This window comes from Danio rerio, chromosome 8 (assembly GCF_049306965.1).
Source record: "Danio rerio strain Tuebingen ecotype United States chromosome 8, GRCz12tu, whole genome shotgun sequence".
Taxonomy (NCBI): Eukaryota; Metazoa; Chordata; class Actinopteri; order Cypriniformes; family Danionidae; genus Danio; species Danio rerio.
The window spans coordinates 19,287,501-19,311,275 of NC_133183.1; the positions used below are offsets into that span (position 1 = coordinate 19,287,501).

The following is a 23,775-nucleotide window of genomic DNA, read 5'->3' on the forward strand; positions in this document are numbered from 1 at the left end:
CGGAAAGAACAGCTTTGATGGACTTTTTAGAGGCTTAAAGTGTTATTAGATCTTGTTTTGTTGTTGCAAAACTATGTGTCCAGTGCTTTGGTGTGTTCATGTAGTTACCATGTTTACATTATGTGATCTTCCTGTCATGTTTCCATGTTCCATGTGTGTTTGTTTATATGTGACCCCTTTGTTTCCCACCGTTTCTTGATTATTATTGAGTTCCACCTGTGTTGACCCCCCATGTGTATTCAGTGTGATTACGTCCTGTGTATTTATATCCCTGTGTTTAATTCGTTCCTTGTCTGGTATTGTATTGTCATCCCTTAATGTCTCTCCTGCGTTTATATATTCCAGTGCCTGTAGTAAGTGTCTTTGTTAATAAATACATGTTTTGATAACTCCTGCGATCCAGTGTGTCTCTTTAGGAGAGTGTAAATGTGGCACTATGTTTCATCCATGTAGCACAGAGATTTATGTCCCTCGATTGAAAATCCATCCATTCAACAATTCAAATTGTTTGTTTAGAGATTGAAAAATACATTCATAAGTATTGAATTGAACGTGATCACTTTACATGATGGACATCCAACATAAAATAGAATTTGAACCATTCTGTTTCGCTTTTCACACAAGAATGTATCGTTTTTAATTCATTCATTCTTTCATTGACTAAGTGATTTACATTGACTAAACCAACAGGTGGTTAGTTTGATATATTATTTAAAAACATATGACCTCAATTTGCAAGATATTGTCATAAAATTTGTACATAATGCACTTGAGCAATGATCTGCTATGAGTCTCATTGTCACAATTTTAAACTGTCGGAGTTTTGGATGAACGGGCATTCAGTGAAGGAATATAAATCTTTCTAAAGTTGAATAAATATATACATTTTTTTGTATTTTCCATGACCCAAGTTTTATTTTGGGGTGAACTAACCCTTTAAGAGGTTGACAGAAGCGTCTGCTTTCATGTTTCCACGTGCACATGTGAGTGCAAACACACATAAAGGCAGTATTTGTTTAGTTGTGTCACTAATGGTTGTGCGATGACCTCACTCCTGCTGGATTCCTCACTGACTGCAGTATAATCCCCAAAATACACTGACCTTCCTTTTCTACACACTCATTTAGTCCAGAAAAACTGTGGTGTGCACCACCCACACACTTCTCGCTTATTACAACAAACCGCAGACGTTAAAATGATAAAATAATGCACGAGGACTGGACAAGCGGTATCAACCTCCGGCTATAAATCTGCGCCAGCTTTGTCTGCTAGACTTCGAGAGTCAGTGAGAGCTATTTTCAAGCAGGCTTCCTCGTGGGAATGAGAGAGAAACTAAACTGACAAACTGCAGCGTCCCGGCCTAGTGCCCTAACTGGCCTGGCTGCAGAGGCTTCTGGGTAAAGTACTTCCAACTGGGTTGAATGGTGTCTGACACAGTTAACCAATCATATGCTTAGAAAGCTGCAAGTCAGAGATGCAAAAAAGGTGTGATTTTTGAATAAATGCAGTGGAGAAGTCAATTGTGAAAAGAGATTCATTCAAGTCGTTGCTGTTTGCATGCATGAGCGATTGCATCACGTATGAGCTCATTCGGCATGCAGGCTGATCTGCTTGGGCGTGGTGAAATTTCCAGCAACAGAGCATGATTATCTGACCCCGAAAGCAGTCATTCGCCACGTGCCTGTATTTATTCATGGATCAGACCTCTGACATAACTGACATAATAACACCAAATCTGGAAGATCTTGACTAATCTGGGCTAGAGGAGACTGCAGGATTCAGAATCATACAGCATCATCTACGCATGCTAGAAATATCATTATTAGTATTATTTAGCTGAATATTTTGTGCATTTCTGCATGCACCGCAACACCTTTTCATTGTAATAAATGAAGGTAGAGTACTTTAGATTTTAGCAAGCAAACTTATAAGATCATGCCAACTATACACACAGTCAGATCACACTGCAGGACAGAGGAAAATTACTATACATAAGACACTTGCAGACTTGGTGGTAATTTACATGACAATGTTTTCAGCCATAAAATGGAAACTTTTTATGTGTTTTGCCTATTTGTTTTCAAGGCAATAGCATTTTTGGGACAGAAAGCGCATAAATAGATTAATTACAAAGCAGAAAATTCTGTTGTTTTCATGTCAGTGTAAACAAAAAAGGGTTACGCCATGCATGTCGATGTTAGGTATTGAGAGAGGCGTATAAGGCAAGTTAAATGGCGGAGTACATGGTAGTGTTGTTGGTGTGCAAGTGTTTGCTGCAGTTTCATCAGCAAAGTGTGAATGTACTTTACATTACAACCAACAGTTCAGACTAGTTTGACACATGGCAAATTCTACATACATATCAGCACCAAGCCACAAACAGCATGTTGTCGTCACTTCCTTACAGGTAGTGGCATTAGCAAGGTGGCAGTGTTAAATACTGACCAGATATGCGCAATACAACATTTTCGGCCATTTTTTGTAGATGTGTAAACACAAAGTGTTTTGAAAACGTTGTATGAATATTAAATGTTTTTTAAAAAATCGAAAGCAAAACGTTATTTTAGCTATATGTTACATTTTCTCATTAGACTCTAATGTCCACACCAGCTCTCAGATATCAACAAGACATCACTCCTTCACTCATCAGTCTGCAAAACAACCCACATCTGAAAGCACGAGTCAAACAGTCAAATAAAAGAAGCTCAAGATTCAGACTTCATAGACAGTCACTAGAGTGTGGACTTGAGGAAGGACTGAGGGCGGCATTTGGGTCAGAAAGAGTTGTTGCTTCCTCTTTCTTTCATCTTTTAGTCCAGTTTCAATGCCCCATATTAAACTGTTCCTTTGCCTTTATTCTTGCATCAAAGTGTGCAAAACTGCACCAACATTTGCAGCATCTCAGTCTTTTTAGCGGCAGAAAGGATGCTGTAGACAGACTGAGAGATGTGCAGACAGGAAATCACACCTCTAGATACGACGCAGGATGCAGCAGCATGCGAGAGACGCACTTAGATGTGCACTCAGCTCTAAAAGAGACAGTTTACAAAAAAATAATTGTCTGCTGTTTTTAACAAACGGAACATCAAAGATTTTTCTTCAGTAGAACATTCTTTAGTTGAAAATTCTTTGTGATTCATAGTCAAAGGTTGTCGCCACTTTGAAAGAAGCGAAATATATATATATATATAGTACAGGAAAAGCTAACTGAATACGAGAACTGCTATGAATATGCTGTAGACTAAAGCTATTAATATTGTAAATAATGGTCAGGTTCCTGCACGGATAGATCGTTTCAAGTCATAACTCTCAATGTATCAAATTAGCAGTCAAGAATGTTTAGTTTTGTTTGTTTAGCTACCCAGCAAACATATTTGTGTTTATTAGACATCTAATAGACATCTATAAGTAGACAGTTTGGCTAAAACAAGGTAAACTTGGGCTGTCAGTGAAAATCTAATAGAAGAAGAGCCCACAACTAGACTAGTCATCAAGTAGACAGATTAGACAGACTTTATATGTGTAGTCAGTCATTCATTTTTGTTTATTTGATGCCTAGTATAATTTTGGCCTATTCTTAGACGTCTATTAGATTTTCACTGACAGCCCAAATATAGCCTGGTTATATAGCCAAGAAGACTATGTTTAGACGTCTATTAGACATCTTTTAGAAACAAAAATTGCTTTCTGGCTATTGACATGAATTTTATGAATCACCAACAATGACAGTTTCAGCGAAATCAATGTTTTACTGAACATATAAAAGTCTTTGATGGACTAAGGGTGAAGAAATTAACACCAAAAGGTTCATTTTTGGGTGAACAATCCCTTTAAAAATATGCAAATACTTGATGTCCTTTTTTATCTTTCTGAGGAATCTCTCACCTCACTTTTATCAGTGGGAAGACGGTGCATGAATGCCTTCATATTGACTAAATGTGACGCATGCACAGTAAAAGCAGGAGTACACAGGACGGACAAGTTTCTGCAAAGCGGTTTAAACTGCAGGTGTCTGAGGAAGGGTGGGGTGACACACACACACACACACACACACACACACACACACACACACACACACACACACACACACACACACACACACACACACACACACACACACACATTGCACATTGGTGTGAGAATGGCAGAAAGGCTTTTGCTAGGTTTCTTGTTGCTGGTTTGAGGGATGGCAAAGGAAATGTGCTTAGAAGGGCTGAACACTCACAAAAACATTCACTTCTTGCCACATTACACACAATTAACCTACTAAACAAGTTAAAGGAGTTGCTAAATGGCCTCTTCTGTCTCGCCGTCACCATCATGCCACCACCCCTCCTCGTCTAGTCCTGTGTTTCCTGTGGCACAGATTGCAGGATTTCCCGCCTAAACAAGCAATCGCGTTCCAAACAAACATTACTGACAGAAACTTCCCCATGTGACGCTGGCAGAGTAAACATCTTTCTGAAGTCTCTGTGAATCATTTTCCTTCCTATTTAGAATCATTAGACACCAATTAATCTCCATAAAATAATTATGTAAAGTAGTAAATTATTTTTTTAGGCTTTATGCTGTGTTTAACATTACGATCCCTTTATCATAAGGTTTTGTTAGTTAATGTTAGTTTATCTATTTACTAACATGAATTAATAATGAACAATACTTGTGTAGCCTTTATTAATCATAGTTTAAAATTTACCAATAAATAAATAAAATACAAATTCATGGTTGTTGAGTACCATAAGGTACTTCTCCATTTGCACCCCAAGTGTTAACAAAAGAACCCCAACCATACCCTTTAATAATAATAAATGTACCCTTTAATATTAATAATAGTTAAAAATGTATTGTTCATGTTAGTACATGCATTAACTGACAATATCTAATACAACCTTATTGTCAAATGCAACCAAAATTGTTAGCCTATTAATATTATTAATATAAGTGTTAATATTAAAAGCAGATAATTAAACTATTCAAGTAACATTTTATGGTCGATTCATAAACTGTATTATGCAAAATATACATTACACAAACTAACTTTTCGTGATGATGATGGTTATGTATTATTCAAATATAGGCTTGACAAATACTACGCCGGTTCCCAGGTCTGTGAGTGTCTTCTGATCTCCACTGTCAAGTTTGATTGATAACTGTGAGACAGGTTAAGACCACGAGACGGGTTATTTTAGAAGCTTGTGTGACAAGCTTGTGTATCCATGCAAGTGTGAATGCAAAAAAAGCATTTGTGTTGTTTGTGTGCGCGTCAGCGATCCTCCACCCTCTCTCTGACCTGAACATGGCCTCCCCCTTGAGCGAAGCTGCAGGCCTCGGCCGGAAGGGAGGAACTTCCTGTAAAACTAGCAGAGCGCGGTTCTCCATCGCTCACTCTGTCTCTTGCAGTCTTTAAACAGGTTGTCATATCTCTCACCAGCCACTGACCACGAAACCCTAAGTGTGCAGGTGTCAGACTCAACATGATCTGCATGCTTCCTCAGTCATGCATTTGAGCGCTTTTGTCCGCATGTCTGTGTTTTGAGGGTGTTTTTGTTCATACGTCATTAATTGGAAACTTTTAGCTAAAAACCTCCTTTGCATGAGCATCTCCAATACATATATCATTCAAATATTATTCATTCAAATATTGACTGATGTGTACACTAAAAAAATGATTCAAAGATGATTCCATGGATTTACTAAATGTTTTAGGGTAAGTGGTTGTAAACTATTTATTTGCGCTGAATTTAAACAAACAAATTAAGCTGAACATTACAAAAATGTCATTTGTTTGTTTAAATTCAACCCATATAAATTGTTTGCAACAATTTAGCAGAAATATTTTTTTTTCAGTGTAGTACACCTATAAATAGTAGACCTATTTACCGACTCATATAGACCAGTAATCGGGTCTGTGGTGAATCTATCTATACAGAAATTGTGCAAAAAGACAACCTAGTAACTTTGTTTTTAAGCCTTTCTCTGCAAGCATGTGAAAAACAAGCTTTTATATATATAAATCAACTCTTAATCTGCATCTAACTGCAGTTTGAACACATACGGTTTTGATCCGCTACTGGTTATTTCAGAATTTTAGACTGTCAAATTGTTTAGTTATTCCTATCAGAATAGTGTGTAAAGGCTCCACTTTTTTCTGGAAAACAGCAGCTCATTTGCATTAAAAAAAGACACAAAAATTGCTTGTTTTAGTCATTTCTGACATTTTGACTGAATTAAATTGGCCTGTTTTATTTCTATTATAACATTTTAAAAGCTCTTGAAAGAAGCGACTCATTTGCATTGAAAGAGACACGCAAAAATGACCTGTTTTCCAGTGATTTCGGACATTTTCACTAAATTAAATTTGAAAATTTGAAATATTTTAAAGGCTCCACCCTCTCCTCGAAAGCAGCAGATTATTTGCATTTAAAGAGACACAAAAATTACCTGTATTCGAGTGATTTCAGACATTTTGACTAAATTAAATTGGCTTGTTTTGTCATTATAAGGCTCCACCCTTCTATCGAAAGCAGCAGCTCATTTGCATTTAAAGAGACACACACAAAAAATGTTCAACCCTCAAATGGAGCTAATTTAACAAGCTGTATTAAATGATCTGTGCAATATGTTAAACTGAAACTTGACAGATGCATTCTGGGGGGGATTTATTTGACATCTTATGAAAAGAGCATAATATGTCCCCTTTAAGGTTTGTGTGGGAATAGTTAAAGATCACGTTTGATTGGTGACAGACACATGCTGTTCTCTGAGAAATCAGGCGTTTTGGAGATGGAGGTGTAAAGTGAAGCTGTGAATGAGTGGTTTTCTCTGGACTCATTAGGAGCATGTTGTCTGTGCACCACATTGCAAGAAAAAACACCTCTCCGAGTTTGCCAGCAAACACATGCAGATGTTCACGGCTCTTTTCTCACTTTCCCAGACTATCAGATGTTTGGCTAGCACATCGTGATACTCTTGCGACACTTTTCGCTGTATTAACTCTGGTTGTTTACCTGTGGATTTACTCCATGAAGCGTTCGCACACAATTCAGTTTCAGTTTGGCACTGTGAATAAATTAAACAAATAAAACGAAAGCACGCAGGGACTATATAGAACATTTTAAGGGATGTAAACAAAAACAATGGTCCCAACGTTTTTCCTGTTCTACATTTTTAATTTCTAAAGCTTCTGTGAATGTAAATATAAGTTAGGAATGTTGTCATGGCAGTCCAAAAATAACTAAAACTAAAATAAAAAATTAATTAAATGTATATATAAATATTATAGGACTATACTATAGTATAATGTAGAAATACACATTTTTATTGAATTGTAATAATTATTAGAAATTATTAAAATTAGCCAAATTAATAAAAATGATATCTGCATTATATGTATTTATTTGATTAAATCAATTATTATCAATACATCAATGATTTGTAATATACATAACTAATACTTATATAATAATATACAATAATATATATATATATATATATATATATATATATATATATATATATATATATATATATATATATATATATATATATATATATACGCTATAACACTAACACTATATGCAAGAGTTTTCTGCTTAAAATAACTGTACCACTTATTTAATGTGCATAACACTTCTAGATGAGCGACACATCACGTCTGGGGTTATATGTAGCACTCAGATTGCATGGTGGGCAGCAGTCTTATGCTGTACATTGTCGGACAAAGGTCTGGGCAGAGGATTCAGGCCTGTTATTAGTGTCTGTTGTGTGTGTGTGTGTGTGTGCGTGCTGAGGTTGGACTTCCAGGAAGAGTCCAGCGACTCCAGACATAACAAGGCCGCACAACACTTACAAGTGCACCACAATAAGGCAAAGCAACTAAATCAGGACCATCTCCTGCAATCTGTCCAGCACAGACTCCATTTCCAGATGCAAAACCACACCAGCGCCGCCGCACACACAAAACCACATCAAAACGAAGTTCAGTGCAGCTGCTGGCTTGCATATTCTACTAGAAACACACACACACACTCACACACACACACACACACACACACACATAAACCTGGTATTTTCTAAACTTGGTCGCACCAGAGAGGAGGGATTGGGTTCCACTTCCCTTCCAAATTTGCTTTGGCAACGGTCTGTGTGGGAACGCAAAAGACCCTGCTCCCATCGGACACACAGAGGGCAAATGTGGAGTTCAGGAAAGACACTACACGTCCTGCTTTTGACACAACTGTCATCATCACACACCTCGCACACTCAACACTTAATCTGCAAAACAAACTCTAGGCAAAATAAGAAGCTGCCAACTGACAATGAAGAGACTTTTCATAATGAAAACGATAAAAACAATAAAAATAAAAAAAGCAAATGTTACGATTCAAAAACATAACCAATTAAAAAACATGCTTAACTTCTTCTGCTTTTAATAATTGGCAAAGCTTACACTTGTTGTTAAGACCTCTTATATCTGCAACCCAGGATATGGTAAAAATGTAAAAGCCCAATCTAACCTAATAAAACCTAATATCAAACCTAAGATATTTTCCAGTAGTTTGATTGATGAGTTCAGTCTAAAACACACAAAACATTCTAAACATTCTGAAGAGTGTCACAAAAAGGACAGAAAGAGAGAGAGCAAGAATTTTGAATTTTACAATAAAACCACCATATACACAAATAATACATGCAAAAACAACTAAGAAAATGCAGATCACCATCAAATACAGTAAACAGAGGCTTAAAGCTAATAGAAAAGGTTTCATTGTAAGCACAAAATTATTTCAATACAACATCAACAAAAACAGAGAGAGAAATAGAGAGAGGGAGAGGGGAGGAGGAGGAGGAATAAGAGGATTCCTCAGAGAGGCATAAATCTATGACTCATTTAGTCTCAAACTTAAAAGCATCTAAGAGCAAGATAATCACATTTCAATGTTTTTCGAAAGTTGTTGAAATTGCTGAGGCTGGACCCTAATGGACGCGTATTGATCTACGAATGTGTACATGTTGCTTTCTTCTAGCATGTCTTACCTCATGTCTACTAATAGCCAGATCTCTCATTAGAAGCAGCTTAATTCTGACTGATGCCCGATAACCGATATTATAAATCTATATGGTTTTGTCTGTTGCTTTTTAAAGAAAGAAGTGTACCAAATGATGTAAATCAGTGTAAAATTTTATTTTATTGTCAACAAGCATAGGTAAAACCACAAACTAATTTTTTGCAGATGAATATTGTTCTAATATTATTTGTATTTATTTTATTCATTGACAACTTTGAGGATTATTATTATTATTAGTATCATAAAAAATCTGTTTTATTATATATATATATGTGTGTGTGTGTGTGTGTGTGTGTTTGTGTGTGTGTGTGTGTGTGTGTGTGTGTGTGTGTGTGTGTGTGTTTTTCTTTTTACATAAAATCAAATAAGCAAGCAAATAAATAAACAATAAGCTTGTGTTAATAATTAAAAACAGCAAGTATATGATAATTCTGATTTGTTATAGAAAACTAATTCTAAATTTTGAAATGATAAACTATAGGAGTGTGACAATGTTTATTATATTATGAAAGTGTTATTATAATTATTTCAGATAAAATGTCAAATACAAATTCCAATATATTATAATATTATTATAATAATATTCTAAAATAACAGTAATGATACAAAAACAAACAGATTTTATAAGGCCAAATCACATCTTTTTTTGTCTATATTTGACAATGGGAGATTCTAAAGTTTCCTGGGAGTGTGAGACAGTTGTGAACTTGCTTCTTTCTGGCTTCGCGAATGGCAGTCGTTTCTAGAAAAGTTCAAACGCAGTGACAGTTTAAACCCCCTCAGGAGAGAAGCCTCTTTCAGCCAGGACTCGTTTCTTTCCCTTTCGCCTCCTTTTCTCGCTCTCGTTTTAATGACTGCCTTTCAGCGCTGTCAAAGGAGCCGCCATCGTGAGCGCACTCATAAAAATATTCAGAGAGCCTCACCGAAAAATTCCAGCATTTATGACCTCATAAACATAGAAAGCGTCGGAGAGAGAGATTTCTCTCATTCCTCATATGAAGGGGAGGAAAGACTGATCGAAGGAGAAGAGGCTTGGTGACAGCTATGACTAAAACGAATGTGCAAAAGTGACATTTAAAAAGTTTTTATATGTTTCACAGTCACACGCAAGACTTTCGAAGTGTGCTTCATTTGATAGTAGGTGCACTATAGAGTGCGCATTTTCCTAGGTGTTTATTGTTTTCATTGTCTTCTGTAGTTTGTTGTTTCTCTTGTCCCATCTCTGTTTTTTTCCTTACGCAATGAAACAACAGCCCTGTTCATTGTTGCCACCTTGTAGACACACTAGTAATAGTGTGCAGACACTGGCACTCAAAACATGCGCACTAGAAAGAATGCATTTTCACTTGTGTCTGTTGTTTTTGCTGTCTTCAGTAGTATGTTGCTGTTCTATATGTATCTTTTTACATTATATGTTCAGTGTTGCCCTCTTATGGACAAACTCTCTGCGCTGGATATTTATTTTGACACCATATGCTGACGTAAAAAAATATACAAAAAAATTCAAGACGAAATTAGCATCATATACTATATGCTTAGCCTAGCATACTTGTAATAAACAGAGCCTGCTTTGGGTATCATCAAGCAATCCCAGTATAACTGAGATGGCTATAATATACACTATACAATTAAATAAAAATGTAGTCAAAATGCCGGAAAACACACCTCTTTTTAGCATCAACATGGACACGTATCAATATCTGTGGATTAGCACACATGATGTGTGTGTAGGCATGTCCTGTTTCCAGACAGCTGGCCTGGGACTGTGGTCTCAAACACACACACACACACACACACACACACACACATTCACTTGTGCTCAATGTTACTTTGGGCCAGTGGAACAGTGCGAATATTTCGGTAGTCTCTGCGGAGTCAAACGCACATGTCTATACATGTGACGGACTGAAAGAAGTGCCAAAACAAACACGCACTCACACAGAATAGGAAACATGGCCTACACACACTCATTCTGGGAGATGCAGAGGTCACAAACTCCTGAAAGAAATGAAAGGGGGGAAATGAAAGAATGACTGATTCAGGAGATGAGGACGAGCGATGTTGAATTAGCCAGTTCAGACAAGATCGCGTGTGGGTTGTCTTTTTGACACGGTAATCCAGATATTATTGAGGCTAATCCCACTATTCTCAATCACTTTCGCTCCTTCAAACTGGAACATCTCAAAAACTCATTTGAGAAGTATTTTAGCTATTTTGCCAATATACTAACGTCAACTTTACACTTTTTTTTTACAACCTCTTCAAAGAAATTGCCTAAATGTTGGTATCAAACTTACTCGGAAACAGTCCGTTAGCATTTCTTATGGTGGATGAGTCTCTGCATTGATCTTGTGGGCCAGCCTGAATCCCCTGTACAAGAAGTTTGGCCGGAGAAGAAATGATCTCGCTTAACTAAACCTGGTTTTTCTCAAGGTTTCTTCCTTCACTTTTGTCAATTGGTGAAGCTTTGGTACTTGCCACTGGCTTGCTTGGTTTGGGACTTGTGGAGTGCCACATCAATGGATTTGCTCTTCAGTGTTTGGACTTTCAGCAGTGCAATTTAAACCACATTGAACTAAACTAAACTGAACTTCAACTCTTAAAAACCACACTGACACAGTTTCAATTTCAATTTACTAGAACTTCTATATTAAGCTGCTTTGAAACAATCTACATTGTAAAAGCACTATAGAAATAAAGATGAGTTCATTTGTGTGGCTAATTTTCAAATTTGTTGTGCTTACTGATTAGCTAAAACTGAAGCAGTCATCACAGAGACAGATATGATTTCTCAAGACATTTCAACTGTCTGGGCTTTTTTTTTTTTTTTTTTTTTTTTTGAGGTATTTCAAAAATCGATTACAGACATTTAACTGCTGTGCTCATGCAATGCTGATGCAACTTCCAGTATCAAAAGTTCAGAAGTTTGGGGTCATTAAAATTTTTCTTTTGAAACAAATAACTACTTTTATTCAGGATGGATTAAATTATTTAAGAGTTATACAAATACATTTATTAATTATTTAATGAATTCTATTTAAAAATAAATAGGTAGCTTTCCCCCTTTTTACTATTTACTATTTATCAGGAGCTACAGAAAGGACTTATTTTAGTTTTAGCTGGTTTTAATATTGACAACAATAATAAATAAATGTGTTTTGAGTATTTCCCAGTACTGGGTTGCAGCTGGCATAGATATATACACTAGATATCGCATACGGACCCTGAGCATGCATAAATAGCACCGTCACATTTGTACAGTGCTCCGAGGACAAAAGTCATGCAACTGCACTAATCAAGACTGAAGCCAATGTGAAGATGCTGGACTTTGGCGCTGTGCACAGTCGTAGTAATGAAAAACAAAGAAAACAAAGCACAAAGACAGAACATTTCACTAATAAGATTTAGTTTACGTTTTTGCATGTTACAAACATTTATGCTAAACAAAAATTGATGATAATTAGTTACAGCCTCTTACTGCCTGAACCATAATATGCTAGTTTTGTTGAATAAAATAAGCAAACAATGTAAATAAAAAATGACAACAAGCGGTGCTAGAAACTTGTATTATTGTCGGCTAGATAAGCGATTAGAAAAATTTAACAGGGAAGGAAGATAATACGTTTACATGCACACAAACACACTCTTTTTGTCAGCAATGATCATGCGGTCACTGATCCATCTATGTAGAAGAGTTATGTAAAATGTCATTTAATGAAATATTTTTACACTGACCACCGGGAAAACTCCCGATCATTTATATATGTATATGTGTGCATATATCTCTGGCTCTGGATGGCCAGTTCTCCACTGCACCCTGGTCCCACAATTATGTGCGCTACCCTGCACACTCAGAAATAAAGGTACAGGAGCTGTCACTGGGACAGTACCTTTCCAAAAGATACATATTTGTACCCCAAAGGTCCTCACTGGTACCTTAAAGGTACATATTAGTGCTCAAATGTACCTAAAAAGTACCTTTAAGGTACCATTATGGACTCTTCAGGTACAAATATGTACTTTTTGATGAGGTACTGCCCCAGTGACAGCTCCTGTACCTTCATTTCTGAGAGTGTTTACTAAAATGCCAGCTCTATTGACGCATTCCTTCCAATAGACAGTAATAGCGTAGGCGACATCTAATGTAAATATGTGCAAAACTGTGTAAAACATATGAGTTGGCGGTTAATTCGGCTGTGGTGACTCCTGATGAATAAAAGGACCAAGCTGAAGGAAAAGGAATAAATAAGCGGATCTGACTAATTCCTGAAAGATTGTATGACACCAAAAACTGGAGTAGTCATGATAAAAGTCAATTATATTTGTATGTTTTTAATTGTATTTTCATTTAATGATATCACAAATCTTACTGTATTTCTACTATTTTAAGTCTTGCTGAACATGAAGAGACTCATTTCATTAAAACGGATACATATCTTTTTTCCCCAGAAGTTGATTTCACAGAATGCTGTGAGACTAGCAATTTTTTTTTAACCCTCATTTGTGATTAGTCATTTCCTATAAGTAGGAAGCATAAGAAATCTGACAAACGGCGTCGTCTCTGTCTTTCCATCTGTTTTGTAATGTTCCATTTTCCACTGTCATCCCATTTTGTATCTCCATTATACACACAGGCAACACAATTTGAGAAACCAATGGTCCGTTTACATCCGATTTGGGTAAACACCAAATCGAATAAAACAAATAAATTGCCCCCGCGTTTCCGGCTTGTGGCCCGAAGAAACAATTGCGTTATTAATAAAGAAATAATTCGGAAGCAGGCTCGTTAAAAATAGCATAAATAGGGGATGACACACAACAGGATGAACTTGAATGACCCAAGTTGTACGTGTGTGTGCAGTGTCTTTCCCAGCATGCGCCGTCTAGTCGGAAAACACAGGGACGCGGGGAGTCATGAAAGCATTCGGAAGTGTTATTATGGAAAGTAGGAGACCACCGGGGATACTTGGGGACAATGCATGGCTTCTGTTCCTGATGCTGACCTAGCCGGACCTGAGCGACACACATACATGATGCGACACGGTTTTAATTAGCCCGATCGCTCCCGTTCCGCAGCCGCAGGAAGGAGAGACTGAAATAGAGAGGGTGCTATTAACAGCAGGCCCCAATATAGCAGTGTCGAGCCGCCACACAACTGCCCAGCACCCAGCAGACTCCTGAACACACTCTGAAAAAGACGAGAGCACTTTTCTGCTGTTAGAGAGGGAGAGAGAGAGAGGCAGATGACCATTCCTGACCATTACAGCCTCAACTTTTTCTCTCTCTCTCCTTTTAGCAGCTGCGCTTTCCACTAGAATATTCTGTTCTTCTTTTTCCACTGTCTCCCATAGCAACTGCAAAGCTGTATCTGAATAACAGAACAAAGACTTCTTTTCTTTATTTTCTCCCTCCCTCATTCCTTTTTTTCCTCTCGTCGCTTTTAGTAAATCGTCGAGATTCAAATGGATGCTTCCTTTAAAGGAATAATTCACCTAACACTCTCCACAAAAACACTCACACTTGTGTTGTTATAAATATTTGTTTTGCATTAATGGGAAAATTGTACTCTATTGGCCCATTTCCACTGAGTAGCATGGTATGGGTCAGTACGGGTCACCTTTATTAGGCTTGCGTTTTCTCTGCCAAAAGGGTACCTAGGCGTGGTGTACAACAGAATGTTTCAGTCGACGTCATTCTCACTCAAGGAAATGTCAAAGTAAAGCTGAACGGGTCGTTTATGAATACTTGTGTAGAATGTTCATTACTAACCTTTCTACAAACCCTTACATACAAACCCTTACAGTCTCGTATATGTTACCAATTTCAGAAAAACTACACACAGCACACATTTATTCCTTATTTGGGTTCAAAAACAACACGCAACATATAGCCTGCAGTCAGTGCAAACCTCTCATCTGCATCTTTAATCTTCACCAGCACATGTAACCTCTAGTTAGAAAGTAATTCCATCATCCTGAGTTATTATTTAATAGTCCAAAAAGTGATGATAATAATAAAACATGGTAGAAGTACTTCAATAATCATGCAAATGCATTATTATCAGCTCAAGAAGTTCGTCGTTTCAAATATAGACGCACACAAGCTCTCACGAAAGTGAAACCACTTGCGCTTTAGACAGCCTTGTAAACAAAAACAGGACACTTCGATTCTGCTCTTCTTCGATGACGATGAGGTTCGTTTGAGCTCAGGTCGACCATGGCTCGTTATTATATGTATATATTATTATGGTGTAATGTCTCGGCTGTGTATTTAAAAAGGAACGCTTCTTTTGTTTTCATTTGCTTGGCTTGGGCATGAGCTAGGGATGTATCTCTGTAAACTAATAGCGTTCAGCTGCACATCTTGCTCTGCCATTTGGTACCCTTTTGTTATGCTAGGTACCCTTTCGACAGGGAACGGTTCGCTTTTTAGTACATTTTGACAGTGGAAAAGGCCATGAAAGCATACCGAACCGTACCGTACCACCCACATATGGACCCAGAGGTCAACATGGTGACAGTGTTGGATTGAGGTTGCTGAGTGGTGTGACTGTGGGACGCCAACCGGGACATGGGTGCCGAGTTGACGACCAATCACATGGCACCAGCAGGCCGGGGTGATTTAGCATGCTAATGCCAGGTTCATTTACAGCCAGGCTCCAGTCTGTGGCAAATTAATGGTAGATGGCCCCAGTCTAACACAATCACAGCTGACCCAGACAGAGCTCTACTAATGCAGACCTCGCTCTCTGGCCTTCTGCCTCGCATGCATAACTGCACGCACGCACACACATGCACTTTTTTCTGCCTTTGTTAACATTTAGCACAGCGGTAATACATTGCACACTCATGCTAACACAAGCATAAGTAGAACTACAGTAAGCCTACACACCTCTCCTCTCACCGAAATCACCATTTCAAGGAAGTAAGCGCTTAAATTACAACTCTAAATCCCTAACTAACAATCATGGTGTGTTCTTCTCTCCAACAGACAGACAAATCCTCTGTAAAAGAGCCATGCTAAAGGGATTTTTCACAGCATGGCTTCATATCGCCACAGTCTGGTGGTGGCTGCTAGAAAGCAGGCCACACACACAAACACACACACACTCAGGCCGTCCAGACAAACCGGACAAAACCTTTTCCTATCAGAGAGGAAATGGCTCGTCATCATCATGGGAGGAAATGGCCTCCCACAGGCGTTGAGGAAAGAGAAAGCTTCTCACTTCATAGCAATTTCTAAGCTTTAGGAACAGTTACACAAATAGAAAAACACTAATATCCATTCATTCATTTTCCTATGGCTTAGTCCCTTTATTTATTAGTGGTTGCCACAGCGGAATGAACCACCAACTTATCCAGTATATGTTTTACAAACTGGTAACAGCAGGAAAGCCATCCATACAGAGGCAAGCAGTCAGCTGGTAAGCGTGGACAGGAACAACATCCTACTGCCCATAGCGTTCATTTTAAAGACGGAATGCAGCCATACGTACTTCTGGTTACATAATTTGCGATCTCCAGAAACGTATAAAGGGCTACGTTTTCAGATTGAGCCAATGTTGCTTTGGACTGTTTGGGAGAACATGCAAACACAGGGAGAACATGCAAACTCCACACGGAAATGCCAACTGACCGATCAAGGGTTTGAACCAATGACAATGCTAACCACTGAGCCACCGTGCCACCCCAGGAACACTAATATAATTTATTTAAACCAGCATAATTTGAGGGGAATTTAGAAATTGTTGGCTGTTCTTCACATAGTTTGGCGCAAAATGAACTGGGATCTGACTTCTCATGTAATCACTCAATCAGTGTTTCAACCAGGGATAAACTGTTGGAAAGAATGATTGACAAAGAATGTGACCAATAGCGCTATAGTATCTTCTTTTTCTAAAACTGATGTTCAATGGCTTTCGGTTTCCAACATCTTTCTTTGTGTGTGTTCAAGAGAAAAAAAGAAACTCCTAAAGGTTTGGAACCATTTGAGGGTGGGAATAAGGAGAGTAAATTTTCATTTCTGGTTGAACCCTTTAATCCCAAAACTTTCAATTGAAACCGCAAGCTAAAGCAGAATAAAAAAAAAAAAAGATTTTTGCAAAGTAGAGCGCAGAGCTGGAGCACAGATCTCACAATTCCTAGAGTTAGAGCATATAGCCTTGGGGTACTCATAAAGAAAACGTATTGCTCAAGCAAAAGGAACTGATGAATAAAAGTGCTATGCTCAACTGGAGTAAAAGTGTTTGTAAATCATTTTAATTGGTATATTTATTACATTTGTTTGAAGGATGTCATTCTGTGTTGGCCCACTAAAGTAAAAACTTCTCTCACAGCCTTCACATGAGGCATTTGGTCTGTAGTTGCAATGGTGTGTGTGACAAATCAATAAAGAATGTCTCTGCCCACTGAACAAACCGATGCTAATTGACCAGAGACAAGTTGCTGGCATTGATTCTATCTTTATGTTGATGTGTGGGTTAGTAGAGGTGACATAAACCAGGCCAATCCACCAGACAGTGCACTGATACCTAGAGGAAAGCAGACAGATGCAGTTTGCTGGGTGAATTGCATGTGTGTTGCCGGCTTGCGCCTTAATCCGCGAGGTACGTTATCCAGCGACAGCCAGATGGGATTATAATCCGCTCGTATTAGTCGTCCAAACCCAAACAGACAGATTTTCTTTAATGAGTATCTTAAACCCAGAATCCAGATCCTTACCAATAGCCAGAGGACTAAAGAATGATGCAGATCACTGTGGAAATTGGAAAAAAGTATATATATAACAATCGATGTCATGAAAGTTCACTCGATTAAATGCAAGCCCTGATCAGCTTAGTTGCATTCAAATTTTGAGATGCAAAAAAAAAAAAAAGCTGCATTTGGCCTAGGGCTGTGCGACTGATTGAAATAGAATCGTGATTTGAAATGTTACGATTAGCTAATTGCAAAAAGCTGCGATATGAAATATGTATTATTTAATTTCCCGTACCCAGAGCAAATGCGGTGCCTGCCGTCTTACTAGGCAATTGAGTGCACACACTTTTGTTCTGCCCTATCAGAATTGCGCAAGCAAACTATCCAGAACACCCACACAAAAATATTTGTGTAATAAATATAGTAATTCAAATTACAGTTTGCTCTAGAGAAAAATGAGTGTTTCATTTCTAAATATTTAAAAACAAATTTGAATATATGTTTAAGTTACAATCTTATTAGTTCCTTTTTTAACACTCAGTGCATTTTAGCAGCCCAGCAGACACACAATATCATAAGACTTTAATATTAGGTTAGATTTAGGTCATTATGCCAGGTAAGCTAAGGACAACATTATTTATTTATTTATTTATTTATTTTTAAGATTTATTTTTGGCCTTTTTGCCTTTAATAAATGCATAGGACAGTATTTCAGACAGGAAGTGAAGTGGGAGAGAGAGGGGGTAAAGATGGGAAATGTCCTAGAGCCGGGATTTAAACTGAAGTGCTACTGCACCAACAGGACGTTATTTAGACGTCCAAATTACGTTGATATTTTGGTGATTTTAGGTTGTGTTGGAAAGTGACCAAAATCCATCGTCTGATAGATGTCATAGTGGTAACGTCCACACAACGTCAAGGTGTAACATTGAAAACAGTGGTATTTGGTTGATTGTAGGTTGGACATTGGACATTGACGTCGACTTGATGTTGGGATTTGACGTCAACCCGATTTTCATTTCCAAATAAACTCCAATGTCCCCATTACATTAGGGTACAACGTCAATATGACATCATGTGGATGTCCTGTGCCTGCAGGGAATAAGAAGCTATGATATAGCTTAACTACAAAATGAAATAGCAAATCAAATAGAAATAGCAATATCTGTCCAAAAAAAAAAAAAAATCACAATTAGATATTTTTCCCAAGTCTCACAGCCCTAATTTAGCCCACCAAGTATTATCATCCCAGAGCAGGAGGTCTTCCTCCTCTGAATGCTGGATTGTAAAGTATGCCAGAAAGAAGAGGATGACAAAAAGGGGGCATCAGGAAAAAAGAGCGACTGTGTGCCCAAATGCCCTGTCCTACTTCTGTCAAACTACTCTAATGCTTGTCGCGTGCTAGTTGGATGCATTTTTCAACTCTGACCATGCCGATTACATGTACATAATTTAGGTCAAATTAATTCATATGGATTTCACAATACATATTGCTCCGTTTTTCATCTGGCATTAACATGCATGTGACCCTGCGTTAAGATGCAATACTGATATGACCAGCAGCATTTGACCCATTCCACGGAGGCACTAATAAATCATGCATCCTAAAATCTTGTTTCACTCACATGTGTGTAAATAGGTCTGCGGTGCACGTGTGCATATAAAATCTCCAGTTGCAAGCCTGTAATGTGCTAGTTTAAGAGCAGCAGGTGTTGGTTTTGACTTTAACCCTATGATTCGAGCAAACCCACACACACACACTCTCAAAGCTGCCTGAGCTGTAGTGGACACCAGCCAAGAGACACACACACACACACACACACAGCCACCCAGGTCTCATGTGTCCTGGCCTTGCTCCGGCTAGACTGATAATTGATTGCTGGTTTGCAGAGGGCCGGAGCATGAACTCAGCAGTGCAGGACACAGTGTGTTAAAGTCACAGCCTGTGTTGACCACTGCTAACGGCTACATGTCAAACCACCGGCGCTAACAAAATCCATAAAACACTGTGAGTGTATCGCAGCCTCAGATGAACCGCGTTTTTTTTTTTTTTCCGAATGTCAATAATGTCTGATTACTTGAACTGGGGCGAATGTGATGCAATGGAGTGCATCGGGTTTACACACACACTGAACATTGACATACTTGACATAAAAATAATGCTCATTGGTATATTTTTAATATTTAAAACTTGCGTATAAAACTTATATATAAAATGATGCCATCACCAAACCGTCATAAACATAAGAGTGAGGCATCAAAGCATTCTGCATATAAATAAATACATAAACAAAAAGAGTTTCCAACTATAAAATAAGATTTAAAAAATAAGATTTCCAATTTTTATTTTATTTTGCTGCCTGTATTTATATTACAACAATTTTTTAAAGAATTTTATTTTATTTTAAATTCTAATAAAGACATTCGATGTACAAAATGCACACATGGAAAAACAATAAAGCCAGTCATATAATTGAACGCTCATATGTTTATTACAGTTTAGCGATGGCATCATTTTAAAAAACACACTGACCACAGCGCCAATGGAAGGAACAGGTGTTAAACTGATAAACAGTGAAAAACTGAAATAACGTGGTAAAAGGAGAGGGGGGGAAGAACAACGAAGGGTGTGAGGGATGAGTGCAAAGGGCTGATGAGGGTAGTAAAAAAGCGGGCCTGTAAAAAGCGAGGGTGAAGTTGGGGTCGAATGCTCTCTTTCTCTCTCTCTGTTTTAGGTGGGTTCATTCAGAGGTGACTGACCAGTCCTGAGTCGTAAACAGTCTGAAGTTTACAGCCATCATTCCGGTTGTTGTGCCCCCAACCCTAATCAGAATGAAGAAAGCAAGGCTGCTATAAACTGCATGTGGAGAAGGGGACAACTGATCGCCAAAGCCAGGTCAGGGCAAGCCTGAGGGGGCACGAGGAGTTCAACTGTCCTGCTGGATTCCCAGCAGATCTGCAGAGTGCTTTGATGGTTATTTAAAATAAATAAAATAAAATAAAATTAAATTAAACAAAAAAAAAAATAAATAAAAAAAAAAATAAAATAAAAAATAAAATAAAACAAAGTGAAATGAAAATAAAATAAAATAAACTAAATAATAAAATAACTAAAATAAAAATAAATAAAACAAAAAAAAACAAAACAAAATAAAATAAAATAAAGAAAATAATAAAACAAAATAACATGCAATAAAATAATCAAATAAAATAAAATGAAAAAAAACTAAATAAAATAAATAAAACAAAACATAATAAAATAAAATAAAACAAAATAAAAACAAATAAAATAAAATAATAAAGCAAAAATAAATAAAACAAAACAAAATTACAATACAATAAAATAAAACAAAGTAGCACACTAAAATAATTAAATTAAATTAAATACAAATAAAATAAAAATAAAACAAATCAAAACAAAATAACATAACATACAATTTAAAAAATAAAATGAAATAAAAATCAAATAAAACAAAATATAATAAAATAAAACAAAAAATGTAATAAAATCTATTGTAGACAGCTGCATAAAATTAAATAAAATAATAATCTGAAATATAGGTTTAGATATAAGGTAGGGACCATTCTAAAATCAATACCAGGATCTTATAAAACATTATTTCATTGTAGACAGCAAATGCAAAAACATTAAAGTCATTTGAACAATAACTGTAGCGAGATAATATTCATCAGTACAATGTTTTTACAAATACAAATGTGGTATTTTTTCCACTCCCAGCTGTGAAATATTCTGTTCTATAATGTTGTTACAGCTCTTCCCCAAATCTACACTCACAGTTTGACGACTTGGCTGAAACAAAAAGAAATGCAGTGGAGGAGGAGGAATAAAGCAATAGATGTAAAGAAAAAACAAGCACTGAGTGGTCCGGGGGTCGCAGAAAATCCTAAATCCATCTGCTCTGTATCAAAACAAACATGAAGGGTGAGAGACAGACACTAATGCTCTGCTTGATGAGGGGAGGTGTTGAAGAAATAACAGCAGGAGGAGGAGGAGGAGGAGAGAAAGAGTAAAAAGACAGGATGTTGTGGTTGAAAAAAAAGAGAGAGAAAAAAATAGGAAAGGGGAAAAAAGCTTGGCACTTTTCTCACTGGAGTTGGTCTTAATTAAAAAGGATTGGTTTTATGTGACTGCCGGAGGGGAGAGACAATTTACTGCAAACATGTTCAGACAGACTGAAAGAGAGAAAGAAAAAGAGAAAGAAAAAAAATATCTCGGTCTGGGTGGCTCTGTTTAACCTCACGTCTAACGCTGACATTCAATATATGTTTAATGAAGGCAAAGTCCCAAAGTGCAGTCCTTTTTAGAGAGCAGAAAGTTGTCATTATGGTTCAGGTTTGGTAGGTTTTTATGACTGGAACAACAACAATCAACTGATGCGTTCACACTTGATGGTTAAGAGTGTGGTAATGATTACTCACGATCACACACTTCATTTCGAGTCTACTGGTTTCACACCGAGTCTGACCTGGTAAAACGATGCCTAGAACAAACCCAGAGCAGGTCAATTAAACCTGCCAGAGTGCCCCGATCCTAAAGACACACGTTTCTTGCTAACCCTTTAGTGTGCAGACAGGAAGATGACTGTTTCCTCAGTGTGTGCGTGTGTATTTGGGTGTGTGTGCCAATAGTGGTGGCAAAAAGAGCAATTTTGCTGAAGAATGTTTCAATGCAGGAAAGTCTGTCTGACATTATAACGGCAGAAAATAAGGAAGCGCTGACCTCGTCCTCACCCCTATCAGAAAACACATTTCAGTTATTCATTCACTCCATCCACACTCACATTCCTCAAAACGCTGAAGGAGTCTGCTTAAAAGCATAGTGATCTTTTATCGCATCGTTTGCTTGAAGTTGTATGAATTACTATGTAAAAATTCCAATAGAGGACTCAAAAGAGCGAGATAAAGAGCACTTAAACATATTTGATTTACATTACGCTGATTGAGAAATTCTATTTACACCAATACATAGCCTCAACTATACAAATTTGACAAGCAACAAGATTTTTGTGTTAATTTAGATGTTTTGTGATAGGATGTGTTGCAGCTCCGTCCACCGTGAAATCACATTGGTCCAATCTACCTCTCTGCATTAATGTTTATTAATCATCAGCCGGTGCTGATTGGCTGTGATTTTTAGAATTGTATAAACAAGATGTTTTTTTCACACTGTGCTACTCTAGCCCCGCCCACTCTCAGATTTCATTGAACTGCTCTACATAAATAGTTATTAATCATTAACCTGTTCTGATTGGCTGTGATTTTTGGAAGTATTTTAATGTCAACACAATATTAGAGAGGGGAGATTTTATAAAAAATGTTTTAAAGTTGGCACCAATAGCTTAGTGGTTTAGTGTGCCTATATAGCACAATGGTGCTCACAGCGACCAGACTTTGATTCCCGGCTCAAAATCCTTTGCCGACGCTTCCCTTCTATTTGCTCCCAATACTTTCCTGTCTGTAACCTTCACTGTCCTATCCAAATTAAAGGTGGAAAAACCCCTAAAATAATTATTAATAAACTGTTTAAAAGAGATAGCATGCAATAAAATGTGTCCATTTTTAATTATTGTGATGTACATTCAAGTGAAACGAGAATAAATGTAGGACAAAACTTGATTGTTTTCCTTCTGCTGCGATTTCATGTGATTTGCAATAAGAGTTGGGTGTAACACAACAGTCAGGCATTGTTGTATTCTAACTACATTTTGGGGAACACAGTAATGTAACGAATTACATTTTAAATATGTGTCATTTGATTACAGTTACTAAAGTCAATGTAATTGCCTTACCTGCGTTACAAATATAGTTTTTAGACAAAAAAATGCTATATTTGTATTGCAAATCAGTTTATAAGCATGCACTTTTTAAATTACTGGATAATGCGAGCTGAAATGATTGCTGACGAGAGTTCGATTCTTCAAGTGGAAGTACAGACTTTATTTTGATTTCATTGAGGCTAAAACAAGTCTCTTAAGAACTTTACACTGCTT

General features: G+C 37.2%; 1 protein-coding gene and 2 long non-coding RNA genes across 10 annotated transcripts in view; 1 reads left to right on the forward strand and 2 right to left on the reverse strand.

Moving 5' to 3' along the window:
* LOC137496334 (uncharacterized) overlaps positions 1-23,775 on the forward strand; it is a 197,673-nt gene that overhangs the window by 148,312 nt on the left and 25,586 nt on the right. For 2 of the 8 annotated variants that reach the window (XR_012384200.1, XR_012384201.1), the window contains exons 4-5: positions 20,500-20,660; positions 21,538-21,707. The exons of 1 other annotated variant lie outside the window; for it this stretch is intronic. This is a non-coding gene — a long non-coding RNA (uncharacterized lncRNA). Of the gene's footprint in view, positions 388-20,499; positions 20,661-21,537; positions 23,401-23,775 lie in introns of those variants that run through there. 5 more of the 8 variants (XR_012384202.1, XR_011016557.2, XR_012384205.1 and 2 more) reach the window with 4 other exon arrangements.
* Positions 1-23,775, reverse strand: part of skia (v-ski avian sarcoma viral oncogene homolog a) — a 120,573-nt gene that overhangs the window by 33,282 nt on the left and 63,516 nt on the right. The gene's annotated exons all lie outside the window — the stretch shown is intronic.
* Positions 12,010-13,698, reverse strand: LOC141375609 (uncharacterized). The gene is made up of 2 exons (XR_012384207.1): positions 13,127-13,698; positions 12,010-12,940 (listed from the first exon to the last, which is right to left on the reverse strand). It is a non-coding gene; the product is annotated as an uncharacterized lncRNA (long non-coding RNA).